Genomic DNA, 16110 nt, shown 5'->3' with positions numbered 1-16110 from the left:
CTTGTCAAAGTGGCCTTTTTCTAAACATGAGAGGATACGGACAAGAAAATCGTCATGAAATCGTCTGTGAAACCCGAACCATGTGAGCTACAAGCTAATATGTCACGGAGGCTCTCACGAGCACGGAAGCGTCGGTTGGTTGGCTCTAAAAGGCTCTGCATGGTCAATCCGACATCTGCAGTGGCCGTACAGCATTTACTGAGATGCGGCCTCCCAGAAGTCAGAGCATTCATACTTCTTGAATTTCGAGGAGCTGTCATATACGCTTCCAATAGATTGGTCTGCATCGCACCACTTGTAGTGATACAGGCCTAATCTCTAGAATTACAAGCAACTGGCCTTACCTCTTCTGAGATATTGGAGTCAATTTCCCGATGCTTGACATAGGAGCTTAGCCAAGATAACATGAAGGAAAAAGCCTGCACCTGCATCTCCATCCCGAATCTCCTCATTGCCCCCCCAGCTAAATTAGCCTACACTTAGGTTATTGTTTATATGTGTATTTCACACTATGTTGAGGTAGAAATCGGAGTATAATGCTTGTATGGATGTCAACCCCAATACATGTTCATGTCATCGTCATCAATCAACTGCATTACCGGTAAAAACTACTTTGACTACCACCACCGATTTCTGTATGCTAGCCATGCTACCACCTTATACAAACAGGAGTTATCATTTAGCAGTCACTTTTTCTAAACCTGAAAAGGGACAACTTCTAAAAGTTATGCAGCAAAAACAGCCAAATATATCCAAATCGGATTTTAGTAACCACATTGTGGGACTGTTTTTTTAAGGGGGTAATCAGCTTTAAAATTGCATATATGTTGTGGCTTCTATCAACGTAATTGTCTGCATCATTTTCAACCCCCCATATATATATACAGTGGGGAGAACAAGTATTTGATACACTGCCGATTTTGCAGGTTTTCCTACTTACAAAGCAAGTAGAGGTCTGTAATCTTTTATCATAGGTACACTTCAACTGTGAGAGACGGAATCTAAAACAAAAATCCAGAAAATCACATTGTATGATTTTTAAGTAATTAATTTGCATTTTATTGCATGACATAAGTATTTGATCACCTACCAACCAGTAAGAATTCCGGCTCTCACAAACCTGTTAGTTTTTTCTTTAGAAGCCCTCCTGTTCTCCATTCATTACCTGTATTAACTGCACCTGTTTGAACTCGTTACCTGTATAAAAGACACCTGTCCACACACTCAATCAAACAGTCTCCAACCTCTCCACAATAGCCAAGACCAGAGAGCTGTGTAAGGACATCAGGGATAAAATTGTAGACCTGCACAAGGCTGGGATGGGCTACAGGACAATAGGCAAGCAGCTTGGTGAGAAGGCAACAACTGTTGGCACAATTATTAGAAAATGGAAGAAGTTCAAGATGACGGTCAATCACCCTCGGTCTGGGGACCATGCAAGATCTCACCTCGTGGGGCATCAATGATCATGAGGAAGGTGAGGGATCAGCCCAGAACTACACGGCAGGACCTGGTCAATGACCTGAAGAGAGCTGGGACCACAGTCTCAAAGAAAACCATTAGTAACACACTACACCGTCATGGATTAAAATCCTGCAGCGCACGCAAGGTCCCCCTGCTCAAGCCAGCGCATGTCCAGGCCCGTCTGAAGTTTGCTAATGACCATCTGGATGATCCAGAGGAGGAATGGGAGAAGGGCATGTGGTCTGATGAGACAAAAATAGAGCTTTTTGGTCTAAACTCCACTCGCCGTGTTTGGAGGAAGAAGAAGGATGAGTACAACCCCAAGAACACCATCCCAACCGTGAAGCATGGAGGTGGAAACATCATTCTTTGGGGATGCTTTTCTGCAAAGGGGAAAGGACGACTGTACCGTATTGAGGGGAGGATGGATGGGGCCATGTATCGCGAGATCTAGGACAACAACCTCCTTCCCTCAGTAAGAGCATTGAAGATGGGTCGTGGCTGGGTCTTCCAGCATGACAATGACCCGAAACACACAGCCAGGGCAACTAAGGAGTGACTCCGTAAGAAGCATCTCAAGGTCCTGGAGTGGCCTAGCCAGTCTCCAGACCTGAACCCAATAGAACATCTTTGGAGTGAGCTGAAAGTCCGTATTGCCCAGCGACAGCCCCGAAACCTGAAGGATCTGGAGAAGGTCTGTATGGAGGAGTGGGCCAAAATCCCTGCTGCAGTGTGTGCAAACCTGGTCAAGACCTACAGGAAATGTATGATCTCTGTAATTGCAAACAAAGGTTTCTGTACCAAATATTAAGTTCTGCTTTTCTGATGTATCAAATACTTATGTCATCCAATAAAATGCAAATTAATTACTTAAAAATCATACAATGTGATTTTCTGGATTTTTGTTTTAGATTCCGTCTCTCACAGTTGAAGTGTACCTATGATACAAATTACAGAACTCTACCTGCTTTGTAAGTAGGAAAACCTGCAAAATTGGCAGTGTATCAAATACTTGTTCTCCCCACTGTGTATATATATATATATATATATATATATATATATATATATATATATATATTGTGATGTCACGAGAGGCTGTGTCCTGGAGGGACGTTACATCCCCTGAGGTGGCTGCAAACCCAGACAGCTATGGCTCCATCTGCTGGTATGGTCGGGAACTCCACCCCTCTATGGCCAATCTTCCCACGCAGCTGAAACAAATGAGGAGCTGATGAGCTGAAGGTTTGGGAAGGGAAGAGACACAGTCTCCAACCTGGGCTCTCTGGAGGACAAGAGTGCTGCACGTCCACTTCCATGAGGAATATAAGGATTTGGAGATACTTACCTTTGGGAAATACTCACCTTTGGATATATGCACCTGTGGAAATACGTGAGAGACATTTGGAAGGACTTTTTGCTGGGTTGGCCACTAGCTGCAACGTGGACTACAGTAAGGCTGGGGAAAAGTTATCTGAGCGAGTGAGAATTATGATTTTGGATGTGGAAGAGACATCCCTGAACTGTTAACCCTTAAAGAGCCACAAGAGAACAGAATTTTGTTATATTTTCGTTAATTTCCCAAGACCTATAATAAAATCCTTGTTTTGTTTGAACCTTGTCTCCTTGCACTACTTGAGCAATCCCGCTGAAAGCTGTGTAGCCTCTCGTGACGTCACAGATGGTGGAGAATACGGGCACGCTCAAGCGTTAATAGTGCATGTCAGAGGAGGATACCGAAGGTTTGATCACCCAGTTTTCCAAGTTGGCCGTAGGCTCCCCGCCGACTGAAATGGAGGACATATTGAAAGCCCTTGTTGCTGGCCAGCAAGCCCAGATGCAAGCAAACGTGGCTCTCTTGGAGGAGCAAAAGAAAGCCAACCTTCTGAAGGCAGAGGAATTGCAGTTGCAGAGACAGAGGGTGGTCCAAAATACCCGCCCAATAAAGGCAAGTGACTTTATATCTAAGATGGGAGCTACCGATGACATTGAGGCATACCTGCATGCATTTGAGGCCACGGCCACTAGGGAAGCCTGGCCCAAGCAACAGTGGGTTGGTCTGTTAGCCCCCTTTCTAACCGGGGAATCGCTGAATGCTGTCCGGGACCTGGGCCCTGACCAGGTTACTGACTATGATGCCCTGAAGTCTGAGATCCTCAGCAGATATGGACTCACAAAGTTTGGTATGGCCCAGCGCTTTCACAGCTGGACCTTCCAACCAGACCAACCTCCTCGGGCGCAGATGCATGAACTTGTCCGAATCGCAAGGAAATGGCTGGATCCGCAGAGGAATACAGCAGCGGCGGTGGTGGAGGCCGTTGTGGTGGATCGTTACCTACGCGCCCTGCCTTATGAGGCAAAACGGTTCATCAGTCAACAGGCCTTGACCACGGCTGATCTGACCGTGGAAGCTGTGGAAAAGTACCAGGCCACAGCGGAGATGCTGAATGCTTCCCGAAAAGACCCCAGGAGTGCGGCCCCACCACAAATGGGAAGAACCCGTCCAAAGGACCCCCAAGGTCTCGAACCCAGCCACGTCAGGACTTATCCCGGCTCCAGGGGGAGCCAGAAACCAGGCGGGTCCAAGAAGAGTACACCAGGAGGGGGAAACTTCGACAGTGTTACCGGTGTGGGGAGATGGGACATATCTCCTGGCAGTGTGGGAAACCAGCCGATGAACCTATGCCCACTGCGGAGTCCTCCAGCTCAGCACCCACACACCGTTTTGCCTCGCTCTTGGGAGTCGTAGATGGCGGCCCAGATCGACCCCCCACCTGCCCGGTAACTGTGAATCACCATGATGTGGAGGCCTTACTGGATTCTGGTAGCCGGGCCACCCTGGTGCGTAAGGATTTGGTGGGCCCAACGTGTCTGACCCCGGGAAAGTCCTCCCAGTTTCCTGTGTCCATGGGGACACCAGAGAATACCCCATTACTGAACTTACAATGACCAGCACACGGGGAACCATACACACGACGGCGGGGGTGGTTGATTCCCTCCCCGTCCCTGTCCTAATTGGACGAGACTGCCCAGCCTTTTACCCACTCTGGAGAGAGTCTCAGGAGAGGATAACCCGAGTACCTCGGAAACGGAGAGGCAAGACTCATCCTGGGAAGGCTCCGGTGCAATCCTCCGAGTTACTCACTCCCGCCCGGGCTCTGATAGGGATGGCAGGTGCCCAGACCGACACCGAGACTGGTCCGGATACGGGAGAAGAGAACGCAGCCCAGGAAAGTGCTCCGTTCTCCAGTGAAGAAGACGTCCCAGGCACCCAAGAGCTTCCCCCTCTCACAGGCCAGTATGGTACGGCTCAATTACAAGATCCTACTCTTGCAAATGCCTTAAGAAATGTGCAGGTATTAGAAGGTGTAGTGTTAGGTGATAAGACAAACCCTACTTACCCCCATTTCGCAGTAAACCGGGGGTTAGTATATCAGATAGTCAAGAAAAATGATGAAGTGCACGAACAGCTCCTCGTGCCACAGCCCTATCGGGCCACAGTACTCAACCTAGCACACACACACCCGCTAGGGGCCCACTTGGGGGTAGAGAAGACTAAGGAAAGAATCATGCAACGTTTCTTTTGGCCAGGAGTACACAAAGAGATAGAGAACTACTGCCGTAGTTGCCCTGAGTGTCAGCAGGTTGCGCCAAAGCCCACATATAGAAACCCGCTCATTCCCTTGCCCATTATCGAAACTCCTTTTGAGAGGATTGGATTAGACATAGTCGGGCCCTTACCGAAAAGTTCCAGGGGACATCAATACATTCTGGTCATTCTGGACTATGCATCCCGGTACCCGGAGGCCATTCCGCTGAGGAAGGCTACATCCAGACAAATCGCCAAGGAGCTGTTCCGTCTCTCAACTAGTCTGGGAATCCCAAAAGAGATATTGACGGACCAAGGGACTCCATTCATGTCCAGGGTGATGAAAGAACAAGGAATCAAACAGTAGAGTAACCAGATGGTTTTTGAGCTTGCAACCGTTTAACTTTTCTGTTGTCCACAGGGCTGGCAAGCACCACGGCAATGCGGACGCCCTCTCCCGGCGTGATGCCTTCTTCGCTGCCTTTACCCCGACGAGGACGTCGGTCCCGAGGAGGGGGATGTGTGATGTCACGAGAGGCTGTGTCCTGGAGGGACGTTACATCCCCCTGAGGTGGCTGCAAACCCAGACAGCTATGGCTCCATCTGCTGGTATGGTCGGGAACTCCACCCCTCTATGGCCAATCTTCCCACGCAGCTGAAACAAATGAGGAGCTGATGAGCTGAAGGTTTGGGAAGGGAAGAGACACAGTCTCCAACCTGGGCTCTCTGGAGGACAAGAGTGCTGCACGTCCACTTCCATGAGGAATATAAGGATTTGGAGATACTTACCTTTGGGAAATACTCACCTTTGGATATATGCACCTGTGGAAATACGTGAGAGACATTTGGAAGGACTTTTTGCTGGGTTGGCCACTAGCTGCAACGTGGACTACAGTAAGGCTGGGGAAAAGTTATCTGAGCGAGTGAGAATTATGATTTTGGATGTGGAAGAGACATCCCTGAACTGTTAACCCTTAAAGAGCCACAAGAGAACAGAATTTTGTTATATTTTCGTTAATTTCCCAAGACCTATAATAAAATCCTTGTTTTGTTTGAACCTTGTCTCCTTGCACTACTTGAGCAATCCCGCTGAAAGCTGTGTAGCCTCTCGTGACGTCACAATATATATATATATTTGTAAATATATATATTATTTGTAAATATATGTATTTTTTTTATATATTTTCCTTCTTTATTATTTTCCCCTAACCCTAACACCCCTCCCCTAATTGGAATAAACAAATTACATATATTTTCCACTTTGTTAGATCAGATCTGTTGAATGTGCGTCAATCCAGCGTACTTCTATCCCCTACGGTCTGCATTCCATTGACCTCTTCACCGCATCTATCCCCATGACCTCCCAATCTCTTTCCGGGAGTTCAAACTCATATTCGTGTCTTTGAAATCCATTCACGAGTTATCGTAAAGATGTTTTTTTATTTGTGAACTTGTTCTGATAACCTTTTAGTCACCACCACTCAACATGCCCTGTAACTCTTCTGAAGTCAAATCTCATACCCCCAAATACTTCTCTGCCGCTGCCACCACAACATCTATTTTCTGTGACTTACGTCCCATCTCTGCTGTACAGTTGATAACCATAGCTATGAACGCTAAGAATCTAACCTTACTGAAGCATATATCACTCACTGATCTATCACTCTGTGCTGGCACAGATCTACTATTCACAGGGATCCTCTCAGGATCCCTCACCCTTGACCCATCCTCCTCTACTTATTTCACTGCCTCAGCATACGACACCCTCTGCACTACTCTAACCCTGGTAACTTCAACCTGCCTCTCTCGCACCGGACACTTCTGATACCCAGCACCATGTCCACCCCTAAAATTTGCACATACCGCTTATTTTCCCAATACTACACATTTCTTTGTCTCATGCTCTTCTGCACACTTCTCACCCCTAGGAACCTCCCTCCTACCCGCTGCTGCAACATGCCCATAAGCTTGACACCTGTAACAACGTAATGGGTTCGGCACAGAAGCTCTTACTGGATAACTGAAATATCCCAACGTCACTTTGTAGGGCAAAGACTCAACATCAAAACTGAAAAGAACAGACAACGACTCTTCTGTTTCACCACTCACGCCACCCTGTCTGCGTCGCACCAAATGACGCGCATCACACAGGGTATCTTCCCCTTCACACAGGGTACCTTCCCCTTCACACAGGGTACCTTCCCCTTCAGCTGCTCCACCTTCACATTTACCGCTACCACACTATTCACTCTTTTCAATGGCGCCCTGTTCCTAAGAGCAAAGCAAGAAAAAGGCAAGGATCCACTTTCTCCAAAAATGTTACTCTTAATGGACCAGATTCTTCTTTATCATGTCCATCGATGCTAGGCTCGGGCTCTGAGCTCTTCATCACACCTTCCACCTCACTCACCTCCATTTCACTCACCTCCATTTCACTCGCCTCCATTTCACCTCCAGAACTCGACCAGGCACACTGCTCACTTTGTTTGTACTTGCCACCAGTCTTCTGGAAGTGAGTTTGTGTCAACCAATCATGTCAATGCGGCGCTCCTCCGCATTGTTACAACATTTGGGAGGCGCATGGCATCGCTGTACGGAGCTTTGGCCTCTGCAAGCCTCCGGAAGCTCCATAATTGCGTCACACCCACCGTACGGAGCCTCCGGAACACATTTTTCGGATCAAACATAAATAGGCTTTAAGACGTTCACACGCTTTACAGCAGTGGTCTGAACTCACGGGAGTCCTGATTTCGAAGAGGTCTTCTCACAAAACCGACTGTCCAGACCGGACCGTTAGAGCTACAAACTAACATGTCACCAATATCGTCAGGGAAGACTCTCACGAACACGAAGGTGTCGGTAGATCTGCTCTACAATGCACACAAGCTTCAGATTAGTCTGCTGAAGGTATCCCAGGACTGGGGTGTACAAATTGCAAAAAGTGCATAGGGGGTAAAATGAGCTAAAAATATTGTGACCACACATTTTGTTGTTGTTGTTGTTTTCTTATATCTCTCAGATATAGGACAGACACTTCAAAACCTTGTTCCTTATGATTTATTTTTTGACTGTCTGGTTTGCCATTTATGAATGTGTTATTCAATGCGTTTCTATGGGCTATAGCAGTAAAGGCCAAATTAATGTTTCATCAAATAATACAGAAATTAAATAAAACATTATACCTAGAGGGGTCTTAAAATTCTAAATCAAATGGCTAAATTATACATTTTATAACCATCATAAAACAATTCCATATGTTAGCTTGGTAGATATTGTGATCTAAGGGCTTAGACCTACAGGGATTTGAGGGCCCACTCTGAATACTGATGCCTATCATGAGGTGAAACAACCTGGTGGACAAAGACAGGAGAAACAGAGTCTGTGTCCCAAAAGGCGCCCTATCCCCTATATAGTGCACAACTTTTGACCAGGGGCCCATACTGTAGGCCTCTGGTCAAAACTAGTGCACTATGTAGGGAATAGGGTGCCATTTGGGACTGAGCCACTGAGATAGCCAGCCTCTGTGGCTGGCTATCTCACTCTCAGTCTGGTCGGGTTTTCCCATAGACTTAGATAGACATCGCATCATTGTATCCATTAATGCGTCTGTGAGACTATGGGCAGCGCCATCGAGGCCGTCTCCATTTTGAAGTAGTCAATTTTCTTCTTCTACTACTGATCCCCTGGCTGTCTCAGGGGGAGTGGGATGTGCAAAAAACACATTTCCATTTCACACCTAACACTTGTAAAGGTAACCCACTTGTACACACAGCGAAACAGGACTATATAAGCACCCATAATATTTTTTTAAAAATTGAATTAGTTGGCAAACAAACTGAAAGGGAGCACACTGCCACCTAGAGTGTGTTGTTTGAACACGTATAAAGCCAAGGTTGGCGATTTACTGCAAACTGCTGTTATTGAATGCTTCTTCATGAGTATAATTAATTGGCAGAGCCCTCCTGGTGACCTGGATGGAATCATGTGATCCTTCCTTAACCCATAGGAAGTCCCACCCAGTTGACTACTTAAAAATGGTGAAAGTCCCCAATGGCGCTGCCCCATGCTAAAATTGGCTTTTTGGCACTAGAGTCCTCTATCTATCTCTATGTTTTTTCTTAGTCATGCGGTCGGCGGTGGCGTCTGATAGGCTGATTGAATGGATTGACCTAGTGGCTTATGGTCTGATTGGACAAGGACAAAAGGTCAAAGGTGAGGGGTCAGTTTACAGACAGGTTGTGAACGGATAAAAGCAGATAAACCTTTATTCTGTTTGATGCTTATTGAATGTATCAGGACTATGTGTCAATATTGTGTTGATGCGTCAATTAATGCAATCTTAGATAACCAGATAACCAGATAATTGAATACATTTGAGGCCTATTGTGATCTGCTATGCTGGTGCAGGTGATAGGGTCCACAGATGTATGTTTGTGCCAGTATCAACAAAAGCCTTGAGCCACTTGCCAGCAGTATACCACTCTGGGATAATAATGATGCCGGAGGAGATGGCTGCCATTTTACAGGATCCTAATCAATTGTGCTATTATGTGTGTTTTTTCGCGTTATTTGTAACTTATTTTGTAGATAATGTTTCTGCCACCGTTTCTTATCATCGAAAAAGAGCTTCTGGATATCAGAACAGGTGATTACTCACCTCGAATTGGACAAATATATATTTTTTTTTAACGAGTCGGACGCGATGGATTTACTCCAGATACCCAACCAGGCCCAAATCCCTTTCATTCGCGTGAAGAGAAGACGCAGATACAGGGGACGCAGGTCCGGGTGCCTTGTGAGAATTTGTCGGCGAGTGGGTAACCCGCCTCTAACATCAATATGGAAGTGGTCAGATGATGCAGATGCTAAGCTACAGGACTGTTTTGCTAGCACAGACTGGAATATGTTCCGGGACTCATCCGATGGCATTGAGGAGTATACCACATCAGTCACCGGCTTCATCAGTAAGTGCATCGATGACGTTGTCCCCACAGTGACCGTACGTACATACTCCAACCAGAAGCTATCGATTACAGGCAACATTTGCACTAAAGGGTAGAGCTGCCGCTTTCAAGGAGTGGGACTCTAACCCGGACGCTTATAAGAAATTCCGCTATGCCCTCAGACGAACCATCAGACAGGCAAAGCGTCAATACAGGACTAAGATTGAATCCTACTACACCGGCTCCGACGCTCGTCGGATGTGGCAGGGTTTGCAAACTATTACGGACTACAAAGGGAAGCCCAGCTACGAGCTGCCCAGTGACACAAGCCTACCAGATGAGCTAAATGACTTCTATGCGCGCTTCGAGGCAAGCAACACTGAAGCATGCATGAGAGCACCAGCTGTTCCGGACGACTGTAATCACACTCGCCGTAGCCGATGCGAGTAAGACCTTTAAACAGGTCAACATTCACAAGGCCGCAGGACCAGACGGATTACCAGGACATGTACTCCGAGCATGCGCTGACCAACTGGCAAGTGTCTTCACTGACATTTTCAACTTGTCCCTGTGCCCAAGAACACCAAGGTAACCTACCTAAATGACTACCGACCCGTAGCACTCATGTCTGTAGACATGAAGTGCTTTGAAAGGCTGATCATGGCTCACATCAACACCATCATCCCAGAAACCCTAGACCCACTCCAATTTGCATACCGCCCAAACAGATCCACAGATGACGCAATCTCTATTGCACTCGACACTTCCCTTTCCCACCTGGACAAAAGGAACACCTACGTTAGAATGCTGTTTGTTGACTACAGCTCAGCGTTCAACACCATAGTGCCCTCAAAGCTCATCACTAAGCCAAGGACCCTGGGACTAAACACCTCCCTCTGCAACTGGATCCTGGACTTCCTGACGGGCCGCCCCCAGGTGGTAAGGGTAGGTAACAGCACATCTGCCACGCTGATCCTCAACACGCGGGGCCCCTCAGGGGTGTGTGCTTCGTCCCCTCCTGTACTCCCTGTTCACCCATGACTGCGTGGCCAAGCACAACTCCAACACCATAATTCAGTTTGCCGACGACGCAACGGTGGTAGGCCTGATCACCAACAACGATGAGACAGACTATAGGGAGGAGGTCAGAGACCTGGAAGTGTTGTGCCAGGACAACAACCTCTCCCTCTAGTGATCAAAACAAAGGAGATGATCGTGGACTACAGGAAAAGGAGGGCCGAGCATGCCCCTATTCTCATCGACGGGGCTGTAGTGGAGCAGGTTGAGAGCTTCAAGTTCCTTGGTGTCCACATCACCAACAAACTATCATGGTCCAAACACACCAAGACAGTCATAAAGAGGGCACGACAACGCCTATTCCCCCTCAGGATACTGAAAAAATTTGGCATGGGTCCTCAGATTCTCAAAAAGTTCTACAGCTGCACCATCGAGAGCATCCTGACTGGTTGCATCACCACCTGGTATGGCAACTACTCGGCCTCTGACCGCAAGGCGCTGAAGAGGGTAGTGTGTACCGCCCAGTACATCACTGGCGCCAAGCTTCCTGAAATCCAGGACCTATATACTAGGCGGTGTCAGAGGAAGGCCCTAAAAATTGCCAAAGACTCCACCCACCCTAGTCATAGACTGTTCTCTCTGCTACCGCACAGCAAGCGGTAACAGAGCGCCAAGTCTAGGTCCAAAAGGCTTCTGAACAGCTTCTACCCCCAAGCCATAAGACTGCTGAACAGCTAATCAAATGGCTACCCGGACTATTTGGATTGTTCCCCCACCCCCTCTTTTACGCTGCTGCTACTCTCTGTTTATTATCTATTAGCTATACATAGTCACTTTACCGCTACCTACATGTACATATTACTTCAATGACCTAACCTGTACCCTCACACATTGACTCGGTACCGGTACCCCCTGTATATAGCCTCGTTATTGTTATTTTATTGTTGCTCTTTTATTTTTTACTTTAGTTTATTTAGTAAATATTTTTTCTTAACTTATTTTTCTTAAAACTGCATTGTTGGTTATGGGCTTGTAAGTAAGCATTTCACAGTAAGGTGTACACCTGTTGTATTCGGCGCATGTGACAAATAACATTAGATTTGATTTGCATACTACTGCTGGCTTGCCTCTGAAGCTGAGGGTCGGTCCCTGGATGGGAGACCAGTAGTTTGTTGACCCGCACCAGCCTGCTAATAACCACAACTGCATGCCTATATGTGATAAAGTGAAAATCTGAGGCCCACCCCAACCCTAGCCCGTTAATATAGAAAATGCGCTGTTTCCTACAGTCAGAGACAGCGTAACGATTTTTAACAGGGGGTGCTGGATTTATTTTTTCATGATATAGATATGTTTCTGCTTATAATTTCTGACCTTTTGGTCAGCTATTTGTTGGTCAACTTGTCTATAATCAGATACATGCAGCTTCTCTTCTGTCCTTATATGTTGCCCTAGGAGACTAAATAAACCCTTACTCACCTGAATAATGTCATAAATTGATAGAATTTAGTTGACGTTGGTAAAGTTTTCTCTGTCATCTCTGGTTCCTTCACAGAGCAAAGACGTTTAGGGACCGGTGAGAAAATGCAATAACAAAAAAAACTAAACATTTCTGTGCAAAATTTCCGTATCAGTTCGACTGGTAGTAAGGAAATAGAAAGCAGTGAAAACTACCCAACATGTTTCTGATAAGATTTCAGTTCAGCTTGGATGCATATTTTATGTGGTTGAAATACTATCAGCTTTTATGATGCTATACAGATGGTATCTAACTGCGCATTCGCATTCTCTCAAGATGCTGAAATAAATAAATCATAATTCTCCACTCCTGTTCCCGAGTCAAAAGTTAGCCTACATTTGGTGTATCATTTTACTGCAAGAAATGCATATTTCTGCAGGAGTTAATATTAAGACTATGTGAGAGGTTATAGACCTACAGTCAGTGTCCAGATTTCAGTAGGCTACAGTTCCCTTGATGTGCAATAGGCCTAGGCCTATTTGAAGTCCCCAATCTTGTGACTGTCAAATTTGTAGTGCCTCACAATCATCACACATTTACATTTTAGTCATTTTAGCAGATGCTCTTATCCAGAGCAATTTACAGTTAGTGAGTACATACATTTTCATACTGCTCCCCCGTGGGAATCGAACCCACAACCCTGGCGTTGCGAGCGCCATGCTCTACCAACTGAGCTACAAGGGACACATAACATAGCTGGCACTGCTATCATCTTTTACCACTTCACCAAATCTTTCCCAAACATGACTTTTCTGGCCCTCTCTTCTCTTTATCTTCACCTCTCCATTTCACAGCTTTTCTCTTATTGAATTAAACTCAAATATAGTTGTTTTTGCCTCCATGGTTCGACGAGAACTTTTACTGCCCGTTCCCAAAGTATTTGGTAATTGGCGTTTAGGGTATTTGGCATGCATACAGTTAGGCCCTCAGGCTTACACACTAATGCCAGATAGCCTAAAATAATGAAAGAAAAACCTCAATGTAGCCTATAGATAGAAATTGCACAAGAATGATACATTTTATTGATTTTTTAAGGTATTGTTTTTTTCTTTATTCAACCCACCTGCCACCTGCCCGCCCTTCATCCACACAATATTTCATGACGCTCGCGCCCCGCGGATATAACCCCAGGGACTGCGGGTTATGAGTCAACCCGCACATCGCTAGAGACCAGATGCTGCTGGAAGTGGTGTTGGAGGGCCAGAAGGAGGCACTATTTCCTCTGGTAAAAAAATTATATTAAAGATCCCAATGCCTCAGGGCAGTGATTGGGGACATTGCCCTGTGTAGGATGGGACGTTAAATGTGTGTCCTGGCTCTCTGTGGTCACTAAAGAACCCATGGCACTTATCGTAAGAGTAGGGGTGTTAAGCCTGGTGTCCTGGCTACATTTTCTGTCTGGCCATCATACCATCATGGCCACCTAATCATCCCCAGCTTCCAATTGGCTCGTTCATCCCCCGTCCTCTCCCCTGTAACTATTACCTAGGTTGTTGTTGTCAACGAGAATGTGTTCTCAGTCAACCTGGTAAAATAAGGGTTAAATAAAAACTATTACTTTGACCTGTCTGCTAATCACTTAGACAATGTTCATAAATATTGATCAACCAGGAAAACAGAAGAGCATGCGGGGGCTGGAAGAGAAATAATACAAAGTGAATTGAGTTTACAGTTTTTTTCAATTGTTTACACGCGATTTTGAAAACAGAGTTATTTTTGTCAAAATATAATCACAATTATCCAAACACCACAATCAATTAGCAAAATTCCTAGATTGTTTGCAAAATGACACACTTCAGTCAAAACATACACACTTCAGTCAAAACATATACACATATTTGTGAAAATGCTATTTGTTTTCATTTAACCAACACAGTCATCAATGATCATACACTATTGCAGCCAGTTTCACACTGCTGTGATAAATAAAAAACACATTTGTAAAAAAATAAAAATAAAAGATTTTTTGGCCAGACATTCTTACTGTATGTGAGAGATAATTTAGGTGACAAAAAATAGTGAGAAACTCACAACATTATTCATGATTTGTTTTGAGATATAAGGAGAATGTAGACAAATACTGTAGGCCTACTATAACCTTACCAAGCACTGCACAACACTTGATGCTGCAGACTGAATATTTCAAGTATTTATTTCAATACTTACAGTATTTCTTACCATAATCAGTTACAGTAATCAACCAACAATGATATCAATTACTGTAAACAAATAAAATCCGTAGACAAATAAAAATTACTGCATGAATTACAGTACATACACTTTGACTCTGAAGAAAAGTAAAGTAAAAGTAAACAGAAATGAAAGAAAACTACTGTAAAAGCAACAAGAATACTGTAACTATCCGTCTCTCCGTCTGGCTGGATCAGGCCATAACATTTCATCCACATCACAGGCTATGTCTTCATTGGCAAGGCACCGTTGGAAGAATCGCCTTGTGTGACGAATCCACCCCTGCACTGAAGCTGCTTCAATAAGATCACATGCCTGTTCCATGGCCTGAATGAGGGGCAAACGGTCATAAGGCCGCAGGTCATATACCTTCCACCGCCACGCTGAAAAAAATTATTCTATAGGATTCAGGAAGGGGGAGTATGGGGGAAGGTATAAAACTTCAAAATCAGGGTGATCATGGAACCAGTTCTGGACTAGAGCAGCCCGATGAAATGAGACATTGTCCCAAACGACAATGTACCGCATCTGGTCCACTTGGTGTAATGCTGTGACAATCTCATGCAATCGGTCAAGAAATGCAAGTATCAGATTTGCATTATAGGGTCCCAGATTTGCATGGTGGTGGAGGACCCCATTTTGTGTGATAGCAGCGCAAAGGGTGATGTTACCCCTCGCTGCCCTGGCACATTGGTGATTGCCCTGTGCCCAATTACATTTCTCCCTCTTCTTCTTGTTTTTGCAAGGTTAAATCCAGCCTCATCCACATATATAAATTCATGTTGAATTTCAGCAGCATCCATTTGCAAGACTCTCTGAAACACATTAAAGAAAATAGGATGCTATTCAATATCTATAGCACAGTATTTTTTTTGTGACAGAACATTATGAGCAGTGCATGATACCACACCATAGTCAGATGAACAATGCATACCTCCACATACTCATTGCGCAGATGTTTCACTCTCTCTGAATTTCTGTCAAATGGTACCCGATACAGTTGCTTCATGTATATTTGATTTTTCTTTAGGATTCGACCTAATGTTGACAGAGAGACTCGTTGGATGTTATTGAAAATATTGTCATCATTGATGATATTGGCTTGGATTTCTCGTAGCCTGATACAATTATTGGCCAAAACCATGTTCACAATGGCGGCCTCTTGTGCACGACTAAACATAGGGCCCCTTCCACCTTGGTGTCCTCGACCCTCAATCCTATGTAAAAACAAAATAAGATAAAAATAAATAAATAAATATATATATATATATATATATATATATATATATATATATATATATGCAGACTACTGTCAAATGTCACAGTAAACAATATTGATTATACAAGCTTCAGTTTCAATGTATACTGTGTGGTTAGCTTACCTGTTTTCT

General features: G+C 45.1%; 1 long non-coding RNA gene and 1 other non-coding gene across 2 annotated transcripts in view; both read right to left on the bottom strand.

Moving 5' to 3' along the window:
- Positions 1-13139: 13139 nt before the first annotated feature.
- On the bottom strand, positions 13140-13214 carry trnaa-cgc. Its single transcript has one exon. It is a non-coding gene; the product is annotated as a tRNA-Ala (tRNA).
- Positions 13215-15395: 2181 nt separating this feature from the next.
- The window catches only part of LOC123482445, a 957-nt gene continuing 242 nt past the window's right edge, over positions 15396-16110 (bottom strand). The window contains exons 1-3 of the long non-coding RNA XR_006657715.1: positions 16102-16110; positions 15654-15936; positions 15396-15534 (exon numbers count right to left, since the gene is read on the bottom strand). The exon at positions 16102-16110 is cut by the window's right edge and continues 242 nt beyond it. This is a non-coding gene — a long non-coding RNA (uncharacterized LOC123482445). The remainder of the gene's footprint in view (positions 15535-15653; positions 15937-16101) is intronic.

This window comes from Coregonus clupeaformis, chromosome 33, assembly GCF_020615455.1.
Source record: "Coregonus clupeaformis isolate EN_2021a chromosome 33, ASM2061545v1, whole genome shotgun sequence".
Taxonomy (NCBI): Eukaryota; Metazoa; Chordata; class Actinopteri; order Salmoniformes; family Salmonidae; genus Coregonus; species Coregonus clupeaformis.
The sequence above is the reverse complement of the archived record's forward strand: the minus strand, read 5'-3'. Positions and strand labels throughout refer to the sequence as shown.